Source organism: Hyla sarda, chromosome 8 (genome assembly GCF_029499605.1).
Source record: "Hyla sarda isolate aHylSar1 chromosome 8, aHylSar1.hap1, whole genome shotgun sequence".
NCBI lineage: Eukaryota > Metazoa > Chordata > Amphibia > Anura > Hylidae > Hyla > Hyla sarda.
In genome coordinates, this window is record NC_079196.1 from 102,030,013 (window position 1) to 102,057,277 (window position 27,265).

General features: G+C 41.3%; 1 protein-coding gene across 29 annotated transcripts in view; it reads left to right on the top strand.

Moving 5' to 3' along the window:
* ABI2 (abl interactor 2) overlaps positions 1-27,265 on the top strand; it is a 196,856-nt gene that overhangs the window by 49,849 nt on the left and 119,742 nt on the right. Inside the window, exon 1 of one of the 29 annotated variants that reach the window (XM_056533557.1) lies at positions 18,533-18,641. The exons of the other annotated variants lie outside the window; for them this stretch is intronic. The gene's annotated coding sequence lies outside the window, so the exon portion shown is untranslated. Of the gene's footprint in view, positions 1-18,532; positions 18,642-27,265 lie in introns of those variants that run through there. 29 annotated transcript variants of the gene reach the window in all.

Below are 27,265 nucleotides of genomic sequence, written 5' to 3' on the forward strand. Positions count from 1 at the left end.
CAAAAATGCTTGGTTTAGCAAAAATTTTACATTTTAAAAAAAGATAATAGCAGAAAATACCCCCCAAAATTTGAAGCCCAATTTCTCCCGATTCAGAAAACACCCAATATCGGGATGAAAAGTGCTCTGCTGGTGCACTACAGGTCTCAGAAGAGAAGGAGTCACATTTGGCTTTTTGGAAGCAAATTTTGCTCTGGGGGCATGCTGCATTTAGGAAGCCCCTATGGTGCCAGGACAGAAAAAAAAAAAAACCCACATGGCATACCATTTTGGAAACTAGACCCCTTGGGGAACGTAACAAGGGGTAAAGTGAACCTTAATACCCTACAGGTGTTTCACGACTTTTGCATATGTAAAAAAAAATTATTTTTTTTTTACACTAAAATGCTTGTTTTCCCCCAAACTTTACATTTTTACAAGGGATAATAGCAGAAAATGCCCCCCAAAATTTGTAACCCCCATCTCTTCTGAGTATGGAAATACCCCATAAGTGGACGTGAAGTGCACTTGGGACGAACTACAATGCTCAGAAGAGAAGGAGCATCATTGAGCTTTTGGAGAGAGAATTTGGCCATGTGCATTTCCAAAGCCCCCCGTGGTGCCAGAACAGTGGACCCCCCCACATGTGACCCCATTTTTAAAACTACACCCCTCACGGAAGGTAATAAGGGGTGCAGGGAGAATTTACACCCCACTGGCATTTGACGGATCTTTGGAACAGTGGGCTGTGCAAATTAAAAATTTTATTTTTCATTTTCACAGACCCCTGTTTCAAAGATCTGTCAGACACCTGTGGGGTGTAAATGCTCACTATACCCCTTATTACATTCCGTGAGGGGTGTAGTTTCCAAAATGGGGTCACATGTGGGTATTTATTGTTTTGCACTTATGTCAGAACAGCTGTAAAATCAGCCACCCCTGTGCAAATCACCAATTTAGACCTCAAATTTACATGGTGCACTCTCCCTTCTGAGCCTTGTTGTGCGTCCCCAGAACACTTTGCGCCCACATATGGGGTATCTCCGTACTCAGGAGAAATTGCGTTACAAGTTTTGGAGGCTTTTTTTCTTTTACCGCTTGTGAAATTTTAAAGTATTGGGCAACACCAGTATGTTAGTGTACAAAAATGGTTTTTTTTACACTAACATGCTGGTGTAGACCCCAACTTTACCTTTTCATAAGGGGTAAAAGGAGAAAAAGCCCCCCAAAATGTGTTAGGCAATTTCTCCCGAGTACGGCGATACCCCATATGTGGCCCTAAACTGTTGCCTTGAAATACGACAGGGCTCCGAAGTGAGAGAGCACCATGCGCATTTGAGGACTAAATTAGGGATTGCATAGGGGTGGACATAGGGGTATTCTACACCAGTGATTCCCAAACAGGGTGCCTCCAGCTGTTGCTAAACTCCCAGCATGCTTGGACAGTCAATGGCTGTCTGGAAATGCTGGGAGTTTTTGTTTTGCAACAGCTGGAGGCTCCGTTTTGGAAACACTGCTGTAGGATACGTTTTTCATTTTTATTGGGGGGGAAGGGGGGTGGTAGGGGGGGCAGTGTACGTGTGTATATGTAGTGTTTTACTCTTTATTTTATGTTAGTGTAGTGTAGTGTTTTTAGCTGCAGCTCAAACTTGAAGCGGGGAACTCACTGTAATCCGCCGCCAGTGTGAATGTAACCTGTACATTCACATGGGAGGGGGGGGGGGGGGCAAAACTACAACTCCCAGCATGCACTGACAGAACGTGCATGCTGGGAGTTGTAGTTTTGCAACAGCTGGAGGCACACTGGTTGGAAAATACTGAGTTAGGTAATAGTTTTGTAACATCTGGAGGGCTACAGTTTAGAGACCACTGTCAGTGATCTCCAGCCTGAACCCCTCTAAATCTTGCAAAACTACAACTCCCAGCATGCCAACACAGCAAACAGCTGTCAAGGCATGGTGGGAGTTGTAGTTTTGCAACATCTGGAGGGCCACAGTTTAGAGACCACTCTCTAAACTGTCGCCCTGCAGATTTTGCTAGGCAACAGACCCCAGACACGCGGCACCATGCTCACCTCCACCGCCGCCATGATCACAGCCTCCGCCTGATAAGTGGCCGCCGCCGTTCCCCCCGCTGTGCCCGGACACCGATGGGTGGGCATAGCGGGGGGAACCGAACTTTAACCCCCCCCCCGCCCCCAGTCTGCTATTGGTCGGTCGCTCCGCCGATCAATAGCAGGGATAGGAGGGGTGGCAACCCTGCCACCTCACTCCTATCTCTTCAAGGGGGATCGATGGTGTCTTGGACACCCCCGATCCCCCTTATTTTATCGCGGCGCCGCCGTTGATGGGCAGGGGGAGAGCGCTCCCCCTGCAAACACCATAGATGCCGTGATCAGAACTGATCACGGCATCTATGGGGTTAATGCTGCCGGGACCGGCGCGATCGCGGCCCCGGCAGCTGCGGTGGGACTCTGGCTGAGCAGGAGATCGCGGAAGAGCAGGAGCAGGAGATCGCTTGGACGTATGCATACGTCCATTTGCGCGAACGTGTAGTTCGCCTGGACGTATGCATACGTCCAATAGCGGGAAGGGGTTAAAGGGGCATTCCGGGCAAAAACATCTTATCCCCTATCGAAAGTATAGGGGATAAGATGTCTGATCTCCCAGCAGCATCCCGCATTCTATGCATAGCTGCGTCTGCAGTTTCGGAAACCGCCGGGCTTCCGAGTCGGGGACGTGACGTCACGCAATGCCCCCTCCATTCATGTCTATGGGCCATCAGACATCTTATCACCTATTCTTTCGTTAGAGGATAAGATGTTTTTGCCCCGAATACCCCTTTAAGGTGAAAATGGGCTTGGTCCTTAAGGGGTTTTAATAATCGTACATGTTCTTCTGTTTATTTTCTGCAGCAAAATTTTCACAGCAGATTTGCTGAAGACCCATTGAAGTCAATGGGAAGCAAAAATGTCCACACTAGATTATGTACGTGTGAATGTACCCTTACTGAAAGTATCAGTGCTTAGTGACATTTCTACTTTTTAAATATTTGGGAAGATTTATGAAAACTGGTGCCATGGAAGAGTAAAGAAATTGCCAATGTCATCCACTTAGGTAGTTGCTGCTTTTATTTTTTAAAGGGTCGCTCAAATTATGAAAGGGGGGAACTGGCTAATAAAGGTATCTGATTGTCAGAATAACTAGCTTTCAGGGTTTAGACACACACCAATCAGACTCTAGCCTTAAAAAATGTAACCCCTTCTTGACCCATGACGTATACGTATGTTATGGGTCAGGTGAGGGGAACATGACGAGGGCCTGCGTCATAACTGGCAGATGCCCACTGACATCTGTTGGTAATGACAGACATTGTAAAGCACTCTGATGTTTGTAATTTAAATGGTCAAATGCCATTGTCAATTGCGATTTACTGCATTTAAACATTAAATGCTGATAATCCCTGCTGTCTAGTGGTCCCATTGGCCCCCTTATGATTTAATTGCGGGGTGCTAATGGGTTTTACCTGACCCTCCTTGTCTCCCCTGGGTTGCAAAAGCAATTTTAAAATATTTAAAATAATCTCCCTTCCCTCTTCCAAATAAAAAATTTTAATCGCCCACTATTCGAATAAAATACTGTAAAAAAGAAAATACTTATTTGGTATCGCACATGTGTAATTGTCTAAATTATTAATTTATTACATTTCGGATCCCACATGGTCAATGACATTAACACAAATGTCAGAATTACTGATTTTTGGTCACATCACGTCTCAGAATTTTTTTTACAAAAAGTGATCAAAAAAGCCAGACAAAAATGCCCTTACAAAGCTGGCCAAAAACTACTTTAAAGCAGTTAGAACACGGTAATAAGAAAAAATATTTTCTATTCTTATTTATTGTATTTTTTTTTTTTTTTAGCCATAAAGCGAAACATAAATTATCCAAGTTTGGTGTCATTGTAACTGTACTGCCCCAAAGAAGAAAGCTAGCATGTCAAACAAACAAAAAAAAATGTGCAATTCTTTTTATTTTTTTTATTTTTTAAAATCTTGCCCTACATATAATTTTTTCAGCCTTAATTATACATTATATGATAAAAAAATGAATAAAAAAATAAAAAAAAGTCAATTAAAAATACAACTTATCTCACAAAAAATATACCCTAATACAACTTTCTGGAAAAATTTTAATATTATGGGTCTTAGAAGAGGAAGAAAAAGTGAGGAGGAAGAAAACGTAAGCAAGAAATAAAAGTTTGCTGGGTTATGAAGGAGTTAATAGATACTGCAAATTAAAAACTGTGTGACAACTTTTCCCATCCCCACATCATCTGCTTCTCCAGTTCATGATTATGGCAGAGGTCTAGCCAACAATCGGTATGGCATCCAGAGAACATACAGATTGAAGAAGGCTTGTAGTAACTAAAAATGACTGTGGCTATTGATGGCTAAATGGGTATGGGTCGGGTAACCATATACAAGCAAGGTCACAATACCAATCTGCCCATCCACAAGGAACCCAGTGTTGAAAATCATGCATAGGGAACACTTAACAAGAAAAAAATCTGTCCCATAAGTCCCAACACGTTTTTTTCCCTATTTTAAACGAAAAAGACTTCATGTTCATTAGTGGTCCAGAGCTGCAGGATCACAAAGAACAACTAAAGATATGGCTGCACAGATGAAGAGAACCACACAGTGGTCCCAGATAGGACCACCCAGTCAGTTTCCCCAGCAGGAACGATAATGATAGGGCAGCGATGAATGGCCCCAAACACCTCTCCGACAGAGGAGCAGCCTCCAGTCAAAATAACTTTTTTTCCCTTTTTTTATTAGAATTATCCTTTGCTAAACTATGTAGCAAAACTAATGAAGGTACCATAGTTAATTGCAGATGTGAATGTGTTGTAAATTTATTTCTTTTAGAGGAAGAGGGACTGTATTTGGATAATGTTTGTTCATATTCCCATGAATTTATCCTTTGTTTCTGTATCTGTAGACTTTATTAGTGATTGACCTTTCAATAATCTCTGACAGCATACATGATATTAGATTCATAAACTCAGGAGATACAGTGGCTAGTAAGGTCTTTGTTATAACGAGACTACTATATTCTTACATTTTTCATATTGAGCTGCAGTTTGCATTGATATAAGCCGCCTTGATTTTACAGTAAACCTATGCGTATTGTTTGTTTGCAAATCTAACCTTTTATTAACCTTTTTGTTTTTATTAGTAGCTGTAGTGAATTTTATATTCCGGTATGTTTTTGTTTCATTAAACCCTCAGTGTTGAATATGTAATGCGATATTTTTTGCTTGTTATTCTTGCTGCTGTTAATGAGCCCCTGACAGTCCCTTTCATGGTACACAGTAATATCTATTTCTTTTCATATTAGACAGTACCAGAACTAGGTTGTTTCCCAGCAGGAGAGCACCTATTCACACCTCCTCTGATATGCCATGGCATAGTGCTGGAGAAAGTGCATTGGACTGAGCAGGCTGGCCCTGTGATGGGGGTGATTTACAGTGGTATAGATGGCATGTGGGGGGAGAATGGGGTTACTAATGTACTGGGTTTGCAAGGTACCATGTAAGCGGAAAAGAAAACAATAAAGCAAGGAAGGAGCATCACAAAAGCAGCCCTGGTCTGAGAAGTGAACTGCTTATAATGATGATAACTAAAGGGATAGGGGAGAGGGGTTACATTCAGAAGGCACACTGTGTGCAAAGTAAGACAAGTATTTACACAAGGGATAGGATGAGAGATTAGAGGGTAGCTTTGATTTTCCTTTCAGGCACAGTGCACACCATTTGGAGGAGGCAGACAGGCCCAGGATACAATCCAGGCTGTCTCCTTTGCATAACACTTATGCCCACCCATGTCCTGTGGTCTCTCTGCTGCTGTAGACTGATTTTCCTTAACTGGCAGGTGACAACTGTTTATAGTGAAGTGGGACCCATAATGGCTCAGACTAGAGCTTTTATTTCTGGAGCAAAGAGACATTTTTAGTAAATTAAGTGATTTATAAATATTTTAGGAATCATATAAACTTCCTTCTGCATTGGGAGATTCTATTTGCTTGTACTGAAAATGGGAAAAAAAACTATCACAGACTATTACTTGAAGTGATGTTGTTTGAAGGACTGACCATTTGAAAATTCCATGTGAAGTAGGTAAATCTGATACAGAAATTCAGAAGAAACTCTAGTTCTGGGTTACTTGCATTGGGCATTTTTTCCATTGTCACTAGAATGCTTTTGTTACAGTTGATACACCAATCTGTTTTCTTTTTATCTCACTTTCTAGTTCATGTTAGAATTGTAGTTAGAAAATTTTAGGGATGGGACCAATGACAGCTGATAATCCGCCGCTGAAAAGGTCTTTTGTACAGAGCGTTCTGCAGCCAATGCAGAGAGAAAAGCTTTTTTTTTGTTCTTCTAGTAATGAAACTTACTGAACAGTTGCTGATTTTAGAATACCTCTCCAGAATTTTCCTTAACGATAAAAATGAAAAATGCTGGTTAGTGTAAATTCTATTGTTTTAATTTGAATAGCTGGTGTTCATTTTAACAACAAAAAAAGAAAAATCTCCTCTTATACAGTAATGTATTATAATTTAAAATATCATTGTTTCCATGAATAAATCTTGATTATATAATGAAACATTTCAAGACAGGAAGTTTTTTATTTTATTTTAAAATTTTTAAAATTGATTCTGAGTGCAGTGAAAGTAAAAATAAAGGGATACTCGCTTGACCTGATTGTCCATCCCACCACAAGGGTGCCTCCAGCTGTTGCAAAACTACAACTCTCAGCAAACCCGGACAGCCAAACACTGCATTATGGACTTGTTCTCCCCTAAAAGGGGACCCGGACAATAGCTTTATAAACAACATCTGATGGAGCTTTTAACAATTCATACAGAATCTAATAGAAAAAAAATAAATGTACCCTTAAAAATAAGGTACACAGTAATTGTATGGTTTAGTGTCTAATGGTACGTTCAAACGTAAAGGATTTGCTGTTTATTTTGTACATTTGATTTTGCTACTGAATAAAGGGATACTTTGGTGGAAAACCTTTTTATTTTATTTTATTTTTATTTTTTTTAAATCAACTGGTGCCAGAAAGTTTAAACAGATTTGTAAATTACTTCAATTAAAAAATCTTAATCCTTCCAGTACTTTTTAGGGGTTATATACTACAGAGGAAATGCTTATCTTTTTAGATTTCTCTGATGTCATGACCACAGTGCTCTCTGCTGACCTCTGCTGCCCATTTTAGGAACTGTCCAGAGCAGCATATGTTTGCTATGGGGATTTTCCCCTGCTCTGTGAAACACCTAAAGGTTTAACAAACCCTTCTGAACATCATTTTGAATACTTTGAATGGTGCAGTTTTCTTAATTGGGTCCATTATGGGGAATTTCTAACATAAAGACCTCCAAATTTACGTCAAATCTGAACTGGTCCCTGAAAAATACAGATTTAGAAATTTTCCGGGGTTGATGGAGTTGTGGAGTTTGGGGGGAGCAGAATTTCTTTTTCGGGTGGGTGGACGGAGGGAGGCGGGTGGGGGTAGTTGCGTGGCGGGGTCTGGGGCTGATGGAGTTGCGGAGTTTGGGGGAGCAGAATGTCTTGGGGGTGGGGGGGGTTGCGCGTCGGGGTCTGGGGGAGCGGGAGGTGTGGCAGCTGCGGCTGAGACTGTTTTCACCACAGGGGGCCTCCAGTTGTTTCCCCACTACAATTCCCAGCATGCCCTGACAATAGATGTCAGGGCAAGCTGGGAGTTGTAGTGGTGAAACAGCTGGCGGCACCCTGTATAGTTGAACTAAGGGCGGAAGTCTGATCCCCCAGCAGGCATCAGTGAGGTCACGCCTGCTGGGGAAGTCTGCCTGGTAGTGAGCACACTACCAGGCAGACAAAAAAGCATTTTCAATATATATAAAAAAAAATTAAAGGCAGGGAGGTGGTTAGGGATAGATGGGCAATAGGCAGGGACAGAAGGAAAAAAAAGGGATGGTGGGAGCTACCCTTTAAAGTTAAAACATGTCAACTTTGTGATGCCAACATAAACTAGACATTTTTATGTGAATCAGTGTATAATTTTATTTGGCATGTCCATTTTCCTTATAAGCAGAGAGTTTCAAAGTTCGAAAAATGCTTAATTTTAAAATTTTTCATGAAACTTTGGAATTTGTCACCAAGAAATGATGCAAGCATGGACGAAAATTTTCTATGAACATAAAGTAGAATGTAACGAGAAAACAATCTCCGAATCAAATTCACAAGTAAAAGCATCCCAGAGTTATTAATGCATAAACTGACAGTTAAAGGAGTACCCTGGTGCAGACTACTCCTGCTCCGTTCTGCCCAGGCTGCAAAAAAATGAAAATAAACAATCACTCACCACCTTGGGTTCCCGCGGAGCGCCATTACAGCTGATCAGTCCTCCGGTCCATCTTCTTCATACTTCCGTGTGAACGAAGCGTCACATGGCGCTCGGCCTATTGCCGGCCGCCGCGATGTTCGGCCTCGGCCCGTAATAAGCTGAGCGCCATGTGATGCTTCGTTCACACAGAAGTATGAAGATGATGGACTGGAGTACCGATCAGCTGTAGTGGCACTCCGCGGGAACCCAGGAAGGTGAGTGATGGTTTATTTTCATTTTTTTGCAGCCCGGGCAGAACGGAGCAGGAGTAGTCTACACCAGAGTACTCCTTTAAAGGGGTACTCTGGCGATTAGACATCTTATCCCCTATCCAAAGGATAGGGGATAAGATGCCTGATAGCGGGGGTTTCGCCGCTGGGGACCCATGTGATCTTGCATGCAGCACCCCAGTTAAAATCAGTCCCCGGAGCATGTTCGCGGCAGGCGGCATGTAACGTCACGCCTCCGCCCCGTGTGACGTCACGCCACCTCACATAGGCTTGCATTGAGGGGCAGAGTGTGACATCACATGCGGGTGGAGGCGTGACGTCAAACGCCGCCTGCCCCGTGGTCGCCGGTAATGAGACCCGGAGCGAACATGCTCCGGGGACTGATTTTAACTGGGGAGCTGCGTGCAAGATCACGGGGGTCCCCAGCTGCGGGACCCCCGCGATCAGGCATCTTATCCCCTAATCTTTGAATAGGGGATAAGATGTCTAAGCGCCGGAGTACCCCTTTAATGATGATCATGATGAAAATTTTGTAGTTTGTTTAATATCAAAGCAAAATTATTGCCCATCAGTCCTGAATTCATGAGGTAATCACCGCCACCCCATGTTACTCCCTCCTAAGTGATGGCTGCTTTATTGTATACATTAGTGTGGAAGTGGCCGTCACAGCTGGCTGCCTTTTTGATAATTGGTCTTCTAGTTTGCAAATTCTGTGGCTATCTTTAAAATAAAAATAAGTATGCTGATAAAAATGCATAACACATTAGTAAAATTGTGACTAGCTACTACTTTTGGATACAGTTTTTGATCGGTAAGGCTGTGCTCTGCTAAAGGGGGCTCTGTCGCTCAGTCCATTGGAAGGACAAGATGTCTGATCTTTTCTGTGCTCAAATCCTCTAAAATACGGAACACCCGAAGGACCACATTCAAGTCACTGGGATACATAGGGATCTAACCAATTTAAAAAAAACAAAAACCAATAAAAAATAAATAAAATAATGCACGCCGAACGGATCGGAGCAAAACGGCAGTGTGACCTAACCTAATCTGTTGGGGCTAGTGCTTCCTACTACAGCTATAGTGCTTAATGTGCTGTGTGTACAACTTAACATGCATTGATTTGTCAACTGTGGAATATGGTGGGGCTTTCTGCTGTTCCACTGCTGATAAATGTGGAAACAGATGTAAAAGATCTATGCACCCTTTTAAAATGTCGGGTTTTAGTGATGTTTAACCAGTTAAGGACACAGGGCATACAGGTACGCCCCCGATTCCGAGTCCTTAAGGATTTAGGGCATACCTGTACATCCCATTACCAGCCCTTAAAACGTTATCACGAGCGGAGAACACTTCAAACCCCGTGAGTCCCAACTGCTATCAGCAGCCAGGACCCAGGGTTAATGCCAGGCACCGCTGACCTGGCTGATGCCTGGCATTAACCCTTTATATGCCGCAATCAAAGTTGATCGCGGTGCCTAAAGTAAAACTATCCCGGCAGTTCAGCGGAGCTGATCAGGATTATCGCGACAGAATCATCCCGATCAGCTTACTGGACAACAGAAGAGTCCTCGCCTACCTCCTCGTTGTCCGATCGGCGATCTACTGCTCCTCAGCAGGCTGGAGCTGCAGAGCACCGATAACACTGAATAATGCTAATAAATGTGAATAAGTCCCCCCCCCCCCCCAATAAAAGTTTGAATCACCCCCCTTTTCCTATTTTTTTAAATAAAATAATAAAAAAAAAATCATATGTGGTACTGCCGCGTGCGTAAATGTCTGAACTATTAAAATATAAGGATAGCTAAACTGCACGGTCGATGGCGTATACAAAAAAAACAAACAAAAAACAAAGTCCAAAATTGTGCATTTTTCGTCACTTCATATACCATAAAAATATTAATTAAAAGCAATCAAAAAGTCCCATCAAAGCAAAAATAGTACCAATAAAAACTAAAGACCACATCGTAACAATTGAGTCCTCATATAGCGGAAAAATATGACAATTTTAGACATACAAATTTTGGTGCATGTAGTTATAATTTTTTAAAAGTAGTAAAATAAATAAAACCTACATAAATTGGGTATCCCTGTAACCGTATGGACCTACAGGATAAAGATAATGTGTCATTTTTACTGAAAAGTGCACTGCATAGAAACGGAAGCCCTACAAATTTGCAAAATGGCGTTTCATTACACCCCACAAATAATTTTTTCCCCGCCGCAGATTGTTATAAAATAAGTAATGTCATTACACAGTACAATTGGTGGCACAAAACACAAGCCCTTTATATAGGTCTATAGGTGCAAAATTTAACATATTAGATTTAGAAGGCGAGGAGGAAAAAACTAAAGTGCAAAAATGAAAATAGTTTTGAGTCCTTAAGGTGAAAATGGGCTGAGACCTTAACCCCTTAAGGACCAGGCCCATTTTGGCCTTAAGGACCAGACCAATTTTATTTTTGCATTTTTGTTTTTTCCTTCTCCGCCTTCTATAAATATTAACTCTCTTATAATTTCCATCCACAGACCCATATGAGGGCTTGTTTTTTGCGTCACCAATTGTACTTTGTAATTACATCACTTATTTTACCATAAAATGTACGGCTCAACCAAACAAATATTATTCATGTGGGAAAATTGAAAAGAAAACCGCTGTACACTTTACGGAAAAAAATGACATGTTTTCTTTATTCTGTGGGTCAATACGATTAAAATGATACCCATGTTATATGCTTTTCTATAATTGTGCCGCTTTAAAAAAATCTCAAACCATTTTAACAAAATTAGTATGTTTGAAATTGCCCTATTTTGGCCACCTATAACTTTCTCATTTTTCCATATATGGGGCGATATGAGGGCTCATTTTTTGCGCCATGATCTGTAGTTTTTATCAGTACCACTTTTGCTTAGGTTTTACTTTTTTATACATTTTTTATAAAATTTTTTTGTAATAAAATGTGACAAAAAAGCAGCAATTTTGGACTTTTGAATTTTTTTTTTTTACGTTTACGTCGTTCACCGTACGGGATAATTAACAATATATTTTAATAGCTCAGACTTTTACGCACGCGGCGATACCAAATATGTGTATTTTTTTTACGCTTTTTTGGGGGTAAAATGGGAAAACGGACGTTTTACTTTTTTATTGGGGGGAGGGGATTTTTCACAGATTTTTTTTTTTACACTTTTTATGTCCCCATAGGGGACTATTCATAGCAATTAGTTGAATGCAAATACTGTTCATTGCTATGTATAGGACACAGCACTGATCAGTATTATCGGTCATCTTCTGCTCTGGTCTGCTCGATCTCAGACCAGAGCAGAAGACCTCAGGAGACTGCCGTAGTCAGGTAAGGGGACCTCCGACCGCCATGCTGGATGATCGGATCCCTGCGGCATGTAACTGATCGGGTCGGTCCCGGCATGTAACTGAAGCTGGGATCGGGCTAATAGCGTTCGGCAGCGATCGCGGCGCCGCGCGCTATTAACCCTTTAGAGAGTTGAACGCCGCGTCTAAAACCAAAGTAAAACCTTCCCGGCTGCTCAGTGGGGCTGATCGGGACCACCGCAGTGAAAATGCGGTTTCCCGGTCAGCTAGGACACGAGCGGAGGGTCACTCATCTTCCTCGGGTGTGTTTGATCGGTGATTGATTGCTCCAAGCCTGAGATTCAGGCTTGAGCAATTGAGCGCCGATAACACTGATCAATGCTAAGCTATGGCTTTGCAGTGAACAGTGGTGGCAATCAGTGTATGCAATGTTATAGCCCCCTAAGTGTAAAAAAAAAAAAAAAGTTAATGAATGTGATTTAACCCTTTCCCTAATAAAAGTCCAAATCACCCCCCATTTCCCATTAAAAAAAAAGTTAAGAAAAATAAATATAAACATGTGGTATTGCCGCGTGCGTAAATGTCCGAACTACAAATAAAAAAAATAGTAAACTGCAGGGTCAATGGCATACACGCAAAAAAATTCTAAAGTCCAAAATAGCGTATTTTTGGTCACTTTTTATATCATGAAAAATGAATAAAAAGCGATCAAAAAGTCCGATCAATATAAAAATGGTACCGACAAAAACTTCAGATTACGGCGCAAAAAATTAGCCCTCATACCGCCCCATACGCAGAAAAATAAAAAAGTTAACAATTTTAAAAGAATACATTTTCCTGCATGTAGTTATGATTTTTTAGTACGACAAAATCAAACCTATATAAAATAAGTAGGGTATCTTTTTAATCGTATGGACCTACAGAATAAAGATTAGGTGTCATTTTTACTGAAAAATGTACTACGTAGAAACGGAAGGCCCTAAAAGTTACAAAATGGCGTTTTTTTCTTAAATTTCGGCGCACAATTTTTTTTTCCTTTTCGCCATAGTTTTTGGGTAAAATGACTGATGTCACTGCATAGTAGAATTGGTGGCGCAAAAAATAAGCCATCATATGGATTTTTAGGTGCAAAATTGAAAGGGTTATGATTTTTTAAAGGTGAGGAGGAAAAAACTAAAGTGCAAAAACGGAAAAACACATGGTCCTTAACCCCTTAAGGACCAGGCCCATTTTGGCCCTAAGGACCAGAGCGTTTTTTGCACATCTGATCATTACTGTCACTTTAAGCATTAATAACTCTGGGATGCTTTTACCTTTCATTCTGATTCAGAGAATGTTTTTTCGTGACATATTCTACTTTGTTAGTGGTAAAATTTTGTCGATGCTTGCATAATTTCTTGGTGAAAAATTCCATAATTTGATGAAAAAATAAAAAAATATATATATATATATTTTTTTTAAACTTTGAAGCTCTCTGCTTATAAGGAAAATGGACATTCCAAATAAATGATATATTGATTCCCATATACAATATGTCTACTTTATGATTGCATCATAAAGTTGACATGTTTTTACTTTTGGAGCATTGGGCTTCAAAGTTCAGCAGCAATTTTCCAATTTTTCACAAAATTTTCTAAATCTGCATTTTTCAGGGACCAATTCAGGTTTGAAGTGGATTTGAAGAGCCTTGATATTAGAAATACCCCACAAATGACCCCATTATAAAAACTGCACCCCTCAAAGTATTCAAAATGACATTCAGTGAGTGTGTTAACCCTTTAGGTGTTTCACAGGAATAGCAGCAAAGTGAAGGAGAAAATTCAAAATCTTCATTTTTTACACTCGCATGTTCTTGTAGACCCAGTTTTTGAATTTTTCCAAGGGAAAAAGGAGAGGAATCTTACTAAAATTTGTAACCCATATATGTATGTCAAGTGTTCGGCGGGCACAGTAGAGGGCTCCGAAGGGAAGAAGCAACCGTGGGATTTTGGAGATTGAGTTTTTCTGAAATGGTTTTTGGGGGGCATTTCCCATTTAGGAAGCCCCTATGGTGCTAGGACAGCAAAAAAAACAAACACCCACATGGCATACTATTTCAGAAACTACACCCCTTAAGGAACGTAACAAGGGGTACAGTGAACCTTAACACCCCACAGCTGTTTGACGACTTTTTGTTAAAGTTGGATGTCTAAATGATTTTTTTTAGTTTTTTCACTAAAATGCTGGTTTTCCCCCAAATTTTAAATTTTTACAAGGGGTAATAGGATGCCCCCCAAAATTTGTAACCCCATCTCTTCTGAGTATGGAAATACCCTATGTGTGGACGTCAAGTGCACTTCGGGCGCACTACAATGCTCAGAAGAGAAGGAGTCACATTTGGCTTTTGGAAAGCAAATTGAGCTGAAATGGTTTTTGGGGGGCATGTCCCATTTAGGAAGCCCCCATGTGTTTTTTTTCTTTTGCTGCTCTGGCACCATAATGGCTTCCTAAATGTGACGTGCCCCCCCCCCCCCCCCCCCATTTCAGCAAAATTTGCAAATGTGACTCCTCTTCTGAGCATGGTAGTGCGCCCGCAGTGCGCTTGACGTCCACACATGGGGTATTTCCATACTCGGAAGAGATGGGGTTACAAATTTTGGGGGGCATTTTCTCCTATTACCCCACAGGTGTTTGATAAATGTTCATTATAATGGGATGTGAAAAGGAAAAATTTGATTTTTTTACACTAAAATGCTGGGGTTACCCCCAATTTTTCATTTTCACAAGTGGTAAAACGAGAAAATATCACCATAAATTTGTAGATACATTCCTTTGGAGTAAGGACATACCTCATATCTGGATGTTAGCAGCTCTGCTGGTGCACACTGTTCTCTGAGGAGCAGGAGTGCAGTCAGGGTCCTTGAGCTTCTGCATTGCTGCCTATGGAGCCAGAACAGCGGAACCCCCCCTCAAGGGGTATTACATGGGGTAAATAACTGGGGTACACTAACTAAAATAGGGTACAGTGGGACGTAAAAAATAGGTTATGTTCCCAGAATGATGACCCAGAGCATAGTCAAAATAAAAAAAAATATATGCCCACCCCAAACCCTATGCTCTGAATCATCATTCTAGAAATGTGATGTGTGTGTCCGTCCCTAACCTGTTGCCTCAAATGCACACCCCGCTCAGGTGGAGAGAGAGCGCTGCGCATTTGAGGCAACATAAAAAGTCCCTGATGATAGTGACTGTGACCCATGACCCATTTTTGGAAAAAATACCCCCAGAGGTCTTATTAGGTTTTTATTTTTTATTAGAGTTTTTGGGGCAATTTTGTGGTTTTATGGGGTTAAAACTTGGAATGTATTCTGGACTTGGTACACTGGGGTCAAATTATGGAAAATTAAAATGGAAAATTTAGTACTCCGTGGAAGTGTGATACTCCCTGAAGTAATCTTTAATGCAGAGGCCCGGATGATTGGCCAGCCAGCCAGGGGAGGCTGTGCATTTAAAGGGGTATTCCAGGAAAAAACTTTTTTTTATATATATATCAACTGGCTCCAGAAAGTTAAACAGATTTGTAAATTACTTCTATTAAAAAATCTTAATCCTTTCAGTACTTATGAGCTTCTGAAGTTAAGGTTGTTCTTTTAAGTCTAAGTAATCTCTGATGACACTTGTCTCGGGAAACGCCCAGTTTAGAAGCAAATTCCCATAGCAAACCTCTTCTAAACTGGGCGGTTCCCGAGACACGTGTCATCAGAGATTACTTAGACAGAAAAGAACAACCTAAACTTCAGAAGCTCATAAGTACTGAAAGGATTAAGATTTTTTAATAGAAGTAATTTACAAATCTTTTTAACTTTCTGGAGCCAGTTGATATATAAAAAAAAAGTTTTTTCCTGGATAACCCCTTTAAGTTTTAATAACAGCAATATACTCACCCCACCCCTGCAGCACTGCTGGCACATAGTGATAACAAACTCTCAAATGGGAGTTGGTGCACATTTATATTAGGATGAAATTGCTGGGTTTTTAACTTGTTTTGGTTCCCCATCAGTTTTATGTTGTAATTACAAATAAAAGCCAAGTTAAATCAATGGTAGCATAGCCCACAGTGGGTTTCCCGCAGCGGGAAACTCGCTGCTAGCGTGTCAACGCTAGAGATGAGCGAACTTACAGTAAATTCGATTTGTCACGAACTTGTCGGCTCGGCAGTTGATGACTTATCCTGCATAAATTAGTTCAGCTTTCAGGTGCTCCGGTGGGCTGGAAAAGGTGGAGACTCTTTCCTAGGACTGTATCCACCTTTTCCAGCCCACCGGAGCACCTGAATGCTGAACTAATTTATGCAGGATAAGTCATCAACTGCCGAGCCGAGAAGTTTGTGACGAATCTAATTTACTCTAGTCAACGCACCTTTAAGTATGCGGTCAAATGTGCTGTATTTTGCTGCTGCACATTTTCCTACCCAGAAAATGTGCAGAAACATCTGCTATGGGAATTCCACTATGTACTCAGCGCAGTAGAATCCTAATGATATCAATGGGACTGTGCTTCTGCAGAATCTCTGTGCAGAATTCTAATGCGGAATTCTTCACAGAAATTCTGCTGTGTGAACATAGCCTTAATGGGGCACTCCCCTGGGGTAGAATACCCCCTTAAACTAATACTTTTTTTTTTTTTTTTAACACCTTTTACTTTTATTGCAACAATTAGTGTTTTTGGGTATGATTTTATTAGCATGGGATATTGTTATGTGGCAATAGTTGCCCACTCTTCCTTGCAAAAGCGCTCCAAATGTGTGAGATTGTGAAGACATCTGTGGGTAGCTTTCTTCAGATCAGCCCACAAATGTTCAATTGAATTTAAGTCCTGGCTCTGGCGAGGCCGTTCCAAAACGTTAAGCATCTTCTAGTGAAGTCATGCATATATGGATTTACTGTTTCGATTAATGTGCTGAAATAAACCAGTACTTTGCCACAAATACAAATTAGGATGTTCCAAAGATGAACTACTATTGTAAATGTTATTGCTGCTGTTCTAAAGAGAAACTGCTACTGTTGCCAATTATCCTTTAGCTGCTACTAAAGGTTTGGCTTAGGCTGGGTTCACACTGCAGAATTTCTGCCGGAGATCGATCCGGCGGCACTAGGACCATGCGGACTACATTGCTGCCCCCATAGATTGCAATGCATTTCTCGGTGGATCTTTTGGGAGATCTGCTCAGAAATGCATTGTCATCTATGGGACGGCAATGCAGTCTGCATGGTTCTAGTGCTGCCGGCTCGATCTCCAGCAGAAATTCCACAGTGTGAACCTACCCTTACTCCTACAATTGTCAGAACTCCGCATTCTGCTGCACATGTAAGTCAGAGGTCTACAGATTGCAGCAGTTCCTTACGAGCTAATTCTGCATGCGCTGTGATTTCCCTTTTGAGAAGGTCTATGCTACAGGACGCTGAGCCTCCAGTGAGTACAGTTGCTATGATAGCGTACAAAAGGAAAGGTAAAATTAAGAACCAAGCTTGGAAACCTCCATACACATCTTATGTACCGATTAATGAAAGGATACAGAAAGTAACGTTATAATGTTTACATGTTGTACTACAAGGAAGGAAGGCTTGGTATTGAAATACTGTATGTGCGGCTCCCTAGTAAAAAGCCTGCTACACCAAAAAGACTTTGGCTTCATTTTTCATGATTTTATGGACTCCATATTGATAGTTTTCATCTAGTGCATAAGCATCCCATGTGTTTTATATAAATGTGTTTTCATTTTAGTGCATTTTCATAGTATTAAATTGAATTAAATATTGACACTACCGGTTGTTTGTCACATGATGATTGCAGTATTTCAAACGTTTGATTATTCCGAACCAATGAGTGTGTTATCTTATCCCCATATACGGTTATAGTCTCATTCACATATATGTATCTTCTTACGCTTTTTTTTTCTAAATATATTTTTATATCTACATTTTTATATTTTTGTGAGATTAGAGGATTCATCTTACTTTTATTTTTATTTATGTGGATTTGGATGTGTTCTTTTGGTCATTGTTTCGCTGAAAGGTGAACGTCCTCTTCAACTTCAGCTTTGTAACTGACGTCTAAAGGTTTTGTGCCAAAATTTCCTGGTATTTGGAACTGTTCATATTCCCCTCAACCCTAAGGCCCAGTACAAGTTGAAGAAAAACCGCCACCACTCGGCTTCACTGTGGGTATGGTGTTCAACCTTTATTTCATCAGACCATTTGTGGGACTTGATGTTTGTTTTTGCAAAGTTTAGCCATGCTTGGATGTTTTTCATTGTAAAGTAAGAAAATGCATCCATCTTGCCAACCGACCCCATAGCCCAATTATATGAAGAATACGGGAGATTGTTGTCACACGTATCACACAGCCACTGCTTGTCATCAATTTTGGAGGGACATCCAGTTCTTGGTAATGTCTCTGTTGTGCCATATCTTCTCCACTTGATGATGATTGTCTTTACAGTGTCCCATGGTATATCTGATACTTTGGAAATTCTTTTGTACCCTTCTCCTGGATGATATCTTATAACAGTGGGATCTCTCTGATGCTTTGGAAGCTCTCTGCAGACCATGCAACTAAGCAAATGTCAGGAAATCCTACTAGAACAGCTGAACTTTGTGATTATTCAAAGTCACTTTAAATGATTGCAGGTGTGTAATGACTTCTGTTTAACATGAGTTTGAATGTGATTGGTTAATTCTGAACACAGTCACATCCCCAGTTTTAAGCAGGTGTGCACACCTGTGTAGCGGAAATGTTGATCAGTTGCACATGGCAACCAACCAGATCACTTCTTCCATTTCTCAGATGCCCTTTGAAAAATGTAAAAGCAGTCTTATTGGCTGCACTGGACAACTAGTCAACTTTTTATCTGCACTGGATTTGATAAAACTCCCCCATAGTGATTTTTTTTTCTTTTCCCCTCAAAGTCTTAAATTTTTTTTGCAATTGAATTGTTCGCTTTATAGGTCACATAAAAGGTGGAAAAAGTTTCAACATGATTTTAGCTTTTTTATTCTTTAATATCACAAGAACCTGACATTTTAAAAGAGTGTATAGACTTTTTATATCCACTGTAGACAACATAGTGACAAATATAAAAAGTCATGGATAGCTAGGTAAAAGGAGGCATCTGAAGAAGCAGAAGGGAGGTCTTTACAGGAAAATGCACAGCAGCATGTTACTAGCTATTTTATTGTCATATTACAATAAAGAGGTTTTGCAAGTAGCATTAGCCTTAATTATTGAGAAAGCATTCTGAATCAACCAAGCCACTAATTTAGCTAAGCATTATAGCTCTCACAACTACAGTGACTCATGAATGACCACATAACTATTCTTGTATAAGCTTCTGCAGCAATTTACTAGTTGAAGGGGTACTCCGGCCAAAGGATAGGGAATAAGATTTCTCATTGCAGGGGTCCCGCCGCTGGGGACCCCTGCTATATTACATGCAGCACCCACCTCTGGGAGCTGCACGCATCACTGCAGCCTCGCAGTCTGCCAGGTCACGACTACGGGGCCAGAGTATCGTAATGTCATGACTCCTCCCCCTTGTGACGTCACGCCCTGCCCCCACAATGCAAGTCTATGGGAAGGGGCATGATGGCAGTCATGCCCCCTCCATTAGACTTGCATTGTGGGGGCGGGGCATGAGGTCACAGTAAAAGTTACCGGTAGCTCAGTGGAGCTCAATGAACCCCCAAATGTGATCGCAGGGTTTGGTGTGCTAAAACCTGCCTCCTACTGCCGATCAATGATGCAGCCTTGCTTAGCTAGGCTGTATCAGTGGATCGCTCTTCACACTGTGTAATGCTATCCCATAGGCTTAGCATTATACAGTGAATGTGATCTAATGATAAAAGGCAGACTAGAGAGGAAGACCACAGGGTAGTGGTGAAGGCAGGTGAGGGCACCTCCTTTCGCCATCTTGGCTGATCTGATCCCCTTGATTGTGCTGCAGGTGATCCGATCCGCCATTGGAACTGCCACATTGCCGCATCTGAGGGGTTAATGGCGGACATCAAAACAATCGCTGATGTCCGCCATTACTGGTGGGTCCCTGACTGCTGATAGCCAATAGGTGTCCTACTTCTTACTGTTGTGTTCCCCGGCGCTGCAAGATTGTCTGTCTCCTGCAGCAGCCTGGTGGGGACCAAAGTAAGGATGTAGAGGAAGGACCCCGGCTCTGCACAGAGCTCACTATCTACCTGTCAGTCAAGCACACGAGAGTGAGTGATTTACATGGCAGGTTGGCTTCCCTGTGTGTTGGTGACGTAGTGCAAAACAGAGAGGAGAGTATTGAGGAGCAGCCTGCTGTGATTGGCTCCCTGTTCTATGCGCGCTCCCGAGCCACAGCACAGTATGTAACAGGTATGGCGGAGGGTGTCTGCTGCAGGGCTTTGTGTGATGTTGCCTGCCTGCTGAGGAGTGCTTTCTACTGCACTCCGTAGATTACTTAAACTGAACAGAAGAAAGAGGCATGAAAGTACTGGTACCTGTACCAGTCAGCCTATATTTTAACGCAGTAACTGAACACTAACATACCTTCTCTTCCCCATTTTCTATAATCACTGTTATGGTGTTATATCTTTTTTTTTTTTTTAATTTTTCGTTATAAGAGAAATAAAAGATGCTAGGTGTGCTCAATCTGATGGGTTGTCCGAGAATACAGTAAGTGCAGACCCCTATAAGCTACACCGCGTTTAAACAAGCATAAAACTGCATGCACAAAAAGAAACATTTTAAGAAAATGTACTGGTTCTCAAGGACTAATTTGGTAATATGGGTGAAGTAGATAATATAAGTGTATATATGTGAGTAATAGACAACAATTATATAGCCTAAAAAAATGCCCAAAAGTAAATAAATAGCAGAAAATAACAGTTTTAACATAGCTAGTTTAATGAGTAAATGGTTCATAAAACATCAAAGTGGATGCCGGCAATCCACTCTGATAAATGAAACATACAATTAAATAGTTAGAATAAGACAATAAAATAGGTAAACTAGTAAACACTGTCCACAGATAGCTTCCAATTTGAGTTAAAAATAATCACAGCTGTAAAAGAAACGATGGTCCATGAAAAGATAGAAAAAGGTGGTCGATTATGTAAAGTTAATGAAGCGCTTGAGCACTGCAAGAATTGCCCCACTCTTGCCATGCTGTTCTGCGCGCTGGATATGTGCTAATGCGCTGGATGTCCGATCCGTGTACTCAATAGATCGCTAAGCATGCAAATATTTAAACAATTGCTGTGACGTTAGTGGTGGGGTGAGACACTGTAGCGGGACTCGGCGGTCGGCAGAAATGAAACCAAATTCATTCACCCACCCTTGGTTCCAGGCACAGAACGTCTTCAAACTCTGGACCCCAGCAGATCGGCCGATGCTCTAGCTCCAAACAGGAGTCTGCTGTTAGACAGACAAGCCCTGTTAGCGAACAATGTCTTGGTGTGGAGGATACTTGGCTGGGTCAGTCCTCGTGGAGACATGCTCACATCAATGATGTGCTGGGTATGCTGTGAGTCTTTGGCAAGGTGTTTAGAATATCTGACCGGAAGTGTGGCGTGGATTCAGTTTATCATCAAACGTGTTTCGAGCCTCCTGGGCTCTTCCTCAGTGATGTGTGGACTAGATGTGATTATAGTTCTATTTATAGTGCTACTAATGGGCATACATGAAAACCTGTAGTGGAACACCGTTATATACATTCTTTCAGTGACTCCATATAAAACCAGGCTGGATATAAAAATTTCTAGGGAATGTATAAATTTATGAAATGAAAGAGTAAATGAATGTACATAAATGCATGTGGAATAAATAGATATTAAAATCCTTGTACATGTCTATGCTGTTTATAAAAAATGCTCTTTAAACATATAAGAGGTGTGGTGGTATGAACATGTAATGAGATATATATATAAGAAATAAATAGTAATGGAGAGACATAAAAAAGATACGGGCTGGCTATAGAAGCAACATGAGGAGAAATATGTCGGTCATGATAATATATGAAAAAAATATATATAGCAACAGGAGAGTACAGCAGCACACTGCTAGCACAAAGATATAAATGAAACATGAGTATATAGATAAACATGAGTATATAGATAAAACATGAGTATATAGATAGAAAATGAAAAGCTATACAGCTGTAGTGCAATAAATGAAAATATGAAACTATGAAATTATGAGGTACTTAGCTTGCAAATTTGGCACCAAATAGCGTGGACCGTCACACCACGGTAAGGTGACTTCATTCTTGGTTATATAATTTTTTTAGCGATATGGCGATACGGCCCCCCGGGAAAACATGAGATTATATGCTCGGTCTGGCTCCTGTGGCGGGGGCCGGCCAGAGCAGGTAAATCTAATTTAAATACTAAAAGTCAGTGTTTCCCAACCAGGGGGCCTCCAGTTGTTGCAAAACTACAACTCTTAGTATGCCTGGACCAGCAAAGGCTGTCCGGGCATGCTGGGAGTAGTAGTTTCACAACAGCTGGAGGCACCCTGCTAGAAACTCACTGAGCTAAGGGCGCAGGGAGAAAAATAAAAAAAAAAACCTTCTGCTCACCTAGTCCCTGCAGATTCGTCTCTGTGCGCTCCGGAGTTTCCTCTCTTCTTAGTACAGTAGGACCTTTCCCTTTTCAGCCAATCACTGGCCGCAGTGGTGTCACATGTCAAGCAAAAAGAAAAATAGCAAGCTTAACAACCTAATACATGTGTCACGTGTCAAGCCAGTGATTGGCTGATGGTGTAAGGTCTTGTACTGCAGCAATACACTAGGTTTCCCGGGTCCCACGGAAGATTTGAAATCCGCCCGGGAAACCGAGAGTATTGCTGCAGTACAAGAATGTGACAGGAGGGGGGGGTGGAAATGTGACAAGAGGGAGGAGGAATGGAGGACGGGGGGGGGGGATGTGACGGGAGGAGAATGTGACAAGGGGGATATATGAAATAGGCGGTGGGCATAAAATGGGTGGATAGATGAGAAATGGAGGTGATTGGACATAAAATCGCAATATTTAGGCCCCATATCGTGCAGCCCTAATATCTCTCTCTCTCTCTCTCTCTCTCTCTCTCTCTCTTCCTCTCTCCTCTCTCCTCTCTCCTCTCTCCTCTCTCCTCTCTCTCTCTCTCTCTCTCTCTCTCTCTCACTCTCTCTCTCCTCTCTCTCTCTCTCTCTCTCTCCCCTCTCTCTCTCTCTCTCCCCTCTCTCTCTCTCTCTCTCTCTCTCTCTCTCTCTCCTCTCTCTCTCTCTCCTCTCTCTCTCCTCTCTCTCTCTCTCTCTCTCTCTCTCTCCCCTCTCTCTCTCCCTCTCTCTCTCTCTCTCTCTCTCCTCTCTCTCTCTCTCCTCTCTCTCTCTCTCTCTCCTCTCTCTCTCTCTCTCTCCTCTCTCTCTCTCTCTCTCTCTCTCTCTCTCTCTCTCTCTCTCTCTCTCTCCTCTCTCTCTCTCTCTCTCTCCTCTCTCTCTCTCTCCTCTCTCTCTCTCTCTCTCCTCTCTCTCTCTCTCTCTTAAAATAAAATTATTTTTGAAAGCCAAAAATTTCTAGGTATTCATTAAGGCCAAAAGGGCTAAGGGTACTCCGCTGCTTTGACTTTATCAATACATTTGCCCATTGTGTAAAGTTGTTTAACTCTCTAATATGCTTGCTGTGTCAATAATGCATATTATTTCCGTTATACTTACTGTTCCTATGTGTAGGAAGTAGTGTAGTTTTTTGGTGCTTCGTGACTGCCCCTTGTGTGAGCGTCAGAGCCTGGTCCAATCGTCCTTTGCGCCAGGCGCATGCGTCATGTATATTTTGAGAGTCGTCTTCGGCGCGTAGTGCGCATGTCTGGTCATTTTGTGAATCGCGTTCTCAGCACTACGCTTACAGCGTAGTGCTAACGTTGTCCACGTCAGTAGCGTAGCCCTGCGCATGCGCAGTAGTCCTTACAGATAAGTGCTTACGTTAGTAGCGTAGCCCTGAGCTGTAAGGACAACTGGGCATGCGCAGGGCTACGCTAGGAACGTAAGCCCTGAACTGGAAGGAGAACTGCACATGCGCATGGCTACGCTACTAACGTATGCTACGTTAGCACTACGCTGTGCAGGCGCACATTTTCTCTACCGAACGATGGAACATAATGGGCTTGGAAAGAAGAAACAAGGGGCGGAAGCTAGGACGCCTATGGGCGGAAATAAAAAAAAAAGGGGCATGCACATAAGCGTGAACAAAAAAAGGATGGGCGGAATAACAAGGAAAAATAGGTGCCACCTAAGTGCATAATCAGGCCGCAAAGTATTAGGGAAAAGGTAGTTTTCCGGACCCGAACAACAGGAAATAAGCAACAACGTGAACCAGACAGAACGCTAACTCGGAACGAAAACGCTAATGGATAAGGTGCAATACAGTACAGGGGTGTTATGTGAAGTCATCAAGTAAGAGGTAAAAAGTTGGTGAAATAAGCACTAGGCAGCGGAGTACCCCTTTAAATCATTTCGCTTTCTTCCCTTGACATTTTAGAGATATGGTCTCCTCTCTCCAATTCTTACGTTTTTTAAAGCTGTGAAGGAAATCCCAGATGGGTCGCTGTTATGTGTCTCTTTGAAATGCATGGATAAAGAATGTTTTTCGAAGTTTATCCTAATATTATGTATATGCTCGCTCACTCTGGTTTTAAGGCTTCTCTTGGTCCTACCAATATATGGTTTCTGACATGGGCACGTGAACACATAAAGTATCGAAGTGCTTGTGCATCTTAAAAATATCTAATATCATACCAGTAATTATTGCTGTTAGATTTGATAGTCACTGCCTTTTTCTTAATCTTTCTTATTTTTCAATTTTTGCATTTCCCACACTTATAAAATCCTTTCAGGGCTAGCCATGTATTCTGTACCTCTTTTGTTTCCAAAATTGGTTGTTTGGTAGTGGGTGCCAATTTTAGACCAGAGTTCTGTACCCTAGTATATACTATTTTTGCTTTGTTAGTTAAAATTGGAGCTAGTATTTTATCCTCAAGGAGTAGGGGCCAATATTTGTTGATTATGTTCACCACCTTTTTATATTGATTGTTAAAAGGTAGAATTAATTTCAACTGTTGTTCTCTTTTGTCTGCCTTTGTTTTCTCTATGAAATAGTCTTCTCTCTTTTTTTGTTCTCTCATTTTTGCCAATGATTTTACTAATAGTGCTTCTGGGTAGTTCTTCTCTTTAACCCCTTAAGGACCGGGGTTTTTTCTGTTTTTGCATTTTCGTTTTTTGCTCCTTGCCTTTAAAAAATCATAACTCTTTCAATTTTGCACCTAAAAATCCATATGATGGCTTATTTTTTGCGCCACCAATTCTACTTTGTAATGACGTCAGTCATTGTGCCCAAAAATCTACGGTGAAACGGAAAAAAAAATCATTGTGAGACAAAATTGAAGAAAAAAAACGCCATTTTGTAACTTTTGGGGGGCTTCCGTTTCTACGTAGTAAATTTTTCGGTAAAAATGACACCTTATCTTTATTCTGTAGGTCCATACGATTAAAATGATACCCTACTTATACAGGTTTAAATTTGTCGCACTTTTGGAAAAAATCATAACTTCATGCAGAAAAATTTATACGTTTAAAATTGTCATCTTCTGACCCCTATAACTTTTTTTATTTTTCTGTGTATGGGGCGGTATGAGGGCTCATTTTTTGCGCCGTGATCTGAAGTTTTTAACGGTACCATTTTTTGCATTGATAGGACTTATTGATCGCTTTTTATTCATTTTTTCATGATATAAAAAGTGACCAAAAATGCACTATTTTGGACTTTGGAAATTTTTTGCGCGCACGCCATTGACCGTGCGGTTTAATTAAGGATATATTTTTATCATTCGGACATTTCCGCACGCGGCGAAACCATATATTTTTATTTTTATTTACACTGTTTTTTTTTTATGGAAAAAGGGGGGTGATTCAAACTTTTAATAGGGAAGGGGTTAAATGATGTTTATTCACCTTTTTTCACTTTTTTTTTTTGCAGTGTTATAGGTCCCATAGGGACCTATAACACTGCACACACTGATCTTTATCATTGATCACTGGTTTCTCATAAAAAAACAGTGATCGATGATTCTGCCGCATGACTGCTCATGCCTGGATCTCAGGCACTGAGCAGTCATTCGGCGATCGGACAGCGAGGAGGCAGGTAGGGGCCCTCCCGCTGTCCTGTCAGCCCACTGAGCTAGCCGGCATGCTTTCAGTTTCACTTTAGACTTTGAACGCCGCGTCTTTCAACTTTGAACGCCGCGTCTAAAGGGTTAATAGCGCGCGGCACAGCGATCAATGCCACGCGCTATTAGCCATGGGGCCCGACCCGCTATGACGCGTTATAGATCGGGAGTGGACACATGACGTTCCAGTACGTCATGTGTCCTTAAGGGGTTAAAGTCCTCAGTTAATTTTAGAGCTTCTTTTTCAAACACTTCTTCATTGGTACAATTTATTTTCAGCCTTCTGTATTGGACTTGTGGTACATTTAAAAGCCAACGTGGTAGGTGACAACTAGAGAGTAAAATGAGAGTTCCTGGTCTTCGGTTTTCTAAAAGCTTCACATTCCAGCTTCGCCTTATTTACCTTTATTGTCAGATCCAGAAATTCCACTTATTTGTAGAAGGGTTCTACTTCTTTGTGGAATGAAGATGAGATTAAAAACATTATTGTTCAGCGTGGTTAAAAATGTATCTAAGGATTTGTCAGTACCTCACCATACCATACTGAGAACATCTCTTGAGTAGAAGGAAAAATAGACAAATTTTGGATGCTAACTTGATGCCATCTGTGAAAAGGCTGAAGTTAAAGAGAGGATGGCTTCTACAAATGGATAATGATCCTAAACACACCTCGAAATTCACGGGGGATTACATCAAGAGGCGTAAACTGAAGGTTTTGCCATGGCCTTCACAATCTCCTGACCGCAACATAATTGAATATCTATGGATAGACCTTAAAAGAGCAGTGCGTGACAGACAGCCCAGAAATCTCAAAGAACTGGAAGACTTTTGTAAGGAAGAATGGGCAAAGATACCTCAAACAAGAACTGAAAGACTCTTGGCTGGCTACAAAAAGAGTTTACAAGCTGTGATACTTGCCAAAGGGGGCAGTACAAGATATTAACTCTGCAGGGTGCCCAAACTTTTGCAGACGCCATTTTTTTGTTTTCTGTTATTTTGAAAGTGTAAATGATGGAAATAAAATCTAACTTTTGTTGACATATTAGTAGAATGTCTAATCTGTAATTTGATGCCTTTT